This window comes from Scophthalmus maximus, chromosome 15, assembly GCF_022379125.1.
Source record: "Scophthalmus maximus strain ysfricsl-2021 chromosome 15, ASM2237912v1, whole genome shotgun sequence".
In the NCBI taxonomy this organism is placed as follows: domain Eukaryota; kingdom Metazoa; phylum Chordata; class Actinopteri; order Pleuronectiformes; family Scophthalmidae; genus Scophthalmus; species Scophthalmus maximus.
Window position 1 is genome coordinate 892501 of NC_061529.1, and position 5000 is coordinate 897500.

Consider the following 5000-nt stretch of genomic DNA (forward strand, 5'->3'; position numbering starts at 1 on the left):
AAGGAAGGAAGGGAGGAAGGAAGGAAGGAAGGAGAGAAGGAGGGAAGGAAGGAAAGAAGGAAGGAAGGAAGGAAGGAGAGAAGGAAGGAAGGAAGGAAGGAAGGAAGGAAGGAAGGAAGGAAGGAAGGAGGGAAGGAAGGAAAGAAGGAAGGAAGGAAGGAAGGAGAGAAGGAAGGAAGGAAGGAAGGAGAGAAGGAGGGAAGGAAGGAAGGAAGGAAGGAAGGAAGGAAGGAAGGAAGGAAGGAAGGAGAGAAGGAAGGAAGGAAGGAAGGAGGGAAGGAAGGAAAGAAGGAAGGAAGGAAGGAAGGAAGGAGAGAAGGAAGGAGAGAAGGAAGGAAGGAAGGAAGGAAGGGAGGAGAGAAGGAAGGAGGGAAGGAAGGAAAGAAGGAAGGAAGGAAGGAAGGAAGGAGAGAAGGAAGGAGAGAAGGAAGGAAGGGAGGAAGGAAGGAAGGAAGGAGAGAAGGAGGGAAGGAAGGAAAGAAGGAAGGAAGGAAGGAAGGAGAGAAGGAAGGAAGGAAGGAAGGAAGGAAGGAAGGAAGGAAGGAAGGAAGGAAGGAGGGAAGGAAGGAAGGAGGGAAGGAAGGAAAGAAGGAAGGAAGGAGGGAAGGAAGGAAAGAAGGAAGGAAGGAAGGAAGGAGAGAAGGAAGGAAGGAAGGAAGGAAGGAGGGAAGGAAGGAGAGAAGGAAGGAAGGAAGGAAGGAAGGAGGGAAGGAAGGAGAGAAGGAAGGAAGGAGAGAAGGAAGGAAGGAAGGAAAGAAGGAGGGAAGGAAGGAGAGAAGGAAGGAAGGAGAGAAGGAAGGAAGGAAGGAGGGAAGGAAGGAAAGAGAAAACCACAAGTGAAGTCTGTGAGAGGAAACAGGTTGGAGAGGAAAGAAAGAAGGAAGGAAGGAAGTGCTAAACGGTTATGAACGTCAGAAGGAATAAAACGAGCAAAGGAAGAAGGAAAGAGGGAAGATAAATGAGAAAAGGTCCGAAGATCCAGAAAAAAAAGAGAAAGAGGAAACTATGAATGGAGTGAGACCAAAGGAAGAGAGGAAGAGGATCAGTGAAGAGGGGTCATGAAGGAAGAGAGAGTAGGTGGTAAAGAAAGAAAGAAAGAAAGAAAGAAGCATTGTGAAAAAGTAAAGAAGGGGAGGAGGGATGGAGGGAAGATAACGAGGGGTGAGGGGGGGATGAAAAAGAATGAAAGGAAAGAGAAATGTGTGGAGCAGGTGTCAGAGAATGAAGGAAAGGAAAAGGAGGAGAGGGGAGGGGAGGAGGACGGGATGAAGGAGGAGGAAGGAAGAAGGAAAGGAGAGAAGGAGGCGAGGGGAGGGGAGGAGGATTCATGTGTCCGTCACCTCTGAAGGACGGACGTTCCTCCATCTCTCCATCCGTCTCCGTCATAAATCCACAACCACACTGTATCTGTTGATCTCTTTATCATCCCTCTCTCCACCTCATCATCATCCTCATCATCATCCTCATCATCATCATCATCATCATCCTCATCATCATCCTCATCATCATCATCATCCTCATCATCATCCTCATCATCATCATCCTCATCATCATCATCATCCTCATCATCATCATCCTCATCATCATCATCCTCATCATCCTCATCATCCTCATCATCCTCATCCTCATCATCCTCATCATCATCCTCATCATCCTCATCATCATCATCATCATCATCCTCATCCTCATCATCATCATCCTCATCATCATCATCATCATCCTCATCATCCTCATCATCCTCATCATCATCATCCTCATCACCAACAACAACAACAACATCGACCAGTCTTTTCGGATGTCACGACAGCGAAGGCGACGAAGTGACCGTTTCCCGCTCAGCGCCCTCTAGGGACGGGTTTCTGAGCGATTATAATAACAACGTCTATTTTTTTTTTTTTTGCCAACCAGGTCAGAATCTTTCACTTCACTTAACGAGGGGCTGTGATGCGTTTACACCAAGTGGGAAAAGAGAAGTTGTGGCCGCAGGATCCTTCGTGTTTTTTTCGCGTTATTCCCGCGAACAACCACGAGCTCGTTCATCGGTTCACCGTCACATCTCATATATATTAGCTTTGATTCGACACTTTAAAGCTTTTAAAAGCTGCGTCTCGATTTGGTCACGCTCGTGGTTATGGTTCTCTGTCGTTACCACATTTAACATCATACGACAAACGTCTTTCGAACCGATCAAAACGTATATATTGGTTTAAAAAACCCAACTGGCACTGCAGTTAAAAAAAGTCACCACATCGACCGCTCTTCTTTTAAAGTCTGCCCCTGTCGGAGGACCAAGGGGCAGAAGGTGCCGATCATGCGCCTGTGACGCTGGTTGTCAACCGCCACAAAAAGACGAAGAAGAAGAAGAAGAAGACGAGTGTACAACCAATCACGGGCCATCTCCTAGCTGGTTGTGGCCCGGGAACACGGCCTCAACCACAGTTAGGGCGTGAGGAGTTGGCGTCGACGCGTCACACGAATATTTTCGCTCTCGTTGAAATACTTTGACACAAGCGACTGAAGCAAATGACACGAATCTGCTCAGTCGCCTCCACTCACGTCTTTGCATCGACTGTGTGTAATGTCATTACAGAGCCGACGTGACGTCGCGGCGAGAAGAGATTCAACGTCACATCTGATCATTTAGTGGGAAACTATGAGCGTTTGTATTCGATCGGAGACGGCGAGTGTTTTCTGATGCGACACCACGGTGGTTAAGGTTTTAGAAGATTGCAGTGGTGTCGGGAGAAAAACAGCAGTCGGTCGTCGTGGTGATGGAGTCTGAATCGAACTCGCTGTGATTGGTCAGGAGAAGTAAACATGTCATTTACGTCTGCACATCGTCGTTCTGGTCGCGTCTTCTTCGGCATCGAAACAGTAATTGGGGGTCGATTGTTGGACAGACGTCCCCATGGGGCTGTTCAGATAATGGCGCCTCCTCCTCCTCCCTCTCTCTCTCTCTTCTTCTTCTTCTCTCGCCCGTCCAACGGCAGTAAACAAGATTTCACAAATAAAGTGACTCTCTTCTCTCTGCTCCGTCCATTTTCTTCTCACTGCAAATCAAACCCTCCTTCTCTCTCTCTCTCTCTCTGTCTCACACTCGAGCCTCGCCAAGGTAGCACTTGAATAACAGCAGGGTGTGTGTGTGTGTGTGTGTGTGTGTGTGTGTGTGTTAGAGAAAGGTAAAGTGAACAGGGCTGCAGGAGGCGAGCTCTCCCTGGTACATCTGTCTCTTTCACTTTGCAGCCACTCTACTTACGAGCGCACGCACACACACACACACACACACACACACACACACACACACACACACACACACACACACACACACACACTATAAACAAAGACACACATTGAAGGGACGCAACACACACACACACACACACTCACAGTGTAATCCTGCTCATGCAGACGTGTGCGTGTAGATACACATTTCCATGGAGAACATCAGACACAATTAGACTGAACACAAAAATACATACACATACACACACATTGATGTCTGCACACACACACACGCACACACTCACACACACACACACACACACACACGCACACACACGGTGCAGTAAGCAGAGTCGACAGGTGGAGTGTATATCAGGGGCCTCTGTGACCACCCAGCTCCTCCACCATTTATCTCAATTTCACCTTAACACTGGAAATACACCCGACCAAAGTAAGACACACACACACACACACACACACACTCACACACACACAGTCAAACACAGTCACACACAGTCACACACACACACACGTCCTCTGACAGCCCCTGGAAAAAACTGGTCCCTGATTGGCCAGCAGCTGTTTGCCAGGACGCCCGGCGACCTGTTTGAAAGTTTTTTGCTGGATTGGTGGCAGGTTACCATGGCAACAGCCCCGTTCCAAAAACCTAACGCGACACGATAAATGCTACTTTTTTATCATCATCTTTATGTGTCAGACATTCACTGTTTGGATTTGAAATTTTTTTGAGGAGAATCGGTGGCGGGCGGCCATGTTTGTTTCCTGACGCGTCGTCACGTGACCAGCAGCTCCGCCGCCGAGGCTCAGACACCACACGGCGTTAAGCTCGTCACATAATGAGCTATTAACTGTCGTCTCCTTTCAGCTCTCAGCCCGACCGCAACACAAATCCCCCCTTCATTATCCAACACACACACACACATACACACACACACTCACACACACACACACACACACACACACACACACACACACACACACACACACACACACACACACACACACACACACACACACACACACACACACACACACTCTGGAGGAGGAGGACGAGGAGGAGGACGAAGAGGAGGAGGAGGAAAAGGACAAGGAAGAGGAAAAGGACGACGAGGAGGACGAAGAGGAGGAGGACGAGGAGGATGAGGAGGAAGAGGACAAGATGGAGGATGAGGAGGAGGAGGAGGAGGAGGAGGAGGATGAGGACAAGGAGGACGAGGACGAAGAGGAGGACGCGGAGGAGGATGAAGAGGAGGAGGAGGACGAGGATGAGGACGAAGAGGAGGAGGAGGAGGAGGAGGAAGATGATGCGGAGGATGATGAGGAGGAGGAGGAGGAGGAGGAGGAGGAAGACGAGGACGAGGAGGAGAAGGAGGAGGACGAAGAGGAGGAGGATGCGTAGGATGATGAGGAGGAGGAGGAGGAGGAGGAGGCTGCAGACAGATTGAAGAGGAATGAAACAGTTTTGTTGCAGTGATTTGCAAAAAGCTGGAATATGAACACACTCACACAAGCGTAAACACACATACAAGTATTTTCATTCCAGATGTCAGGAGTCCGATACTGGAAACGCCTCCGATACAAATGAAATGTTGGATCGGTCATCAGCGAGTAAACCATTTTTTTAAAAAGTAGTATCACCACATAAAACTGCACTTTCCAGCGTGAAATATTGACATATTGCTGAGATGTCCGCTAGTTCGGCCCATTAGTGCGCTCACACCCAAACACGTCACGCAAATTGTCTCCACGAGCGGACG

At 48.8% G+C, this 5000-nt stretch overlaps 2 protein-coding genes across 4 annotated transcripts in view; both read right to left on the bottom strand.

The window, feature by feature from the left end:
* LOC118286489 (alpha-tectorin-like) overlaps window positions 1-5000 on the bottom strand; it is a 475374-nt gene that overhangs the window by 191622 nt on the left and 278752 nt on the right. The window lies entirely within an intron of this gene.
* Window positions 1-5000, bottom strand: part of LOC118285709 (neuronal PAS domain-containing protein 3) — a 223500-nt gene that overhangs the window by 159505 nt on the left and 58995 nt on the right. The window lies entirely within an intron of this gene.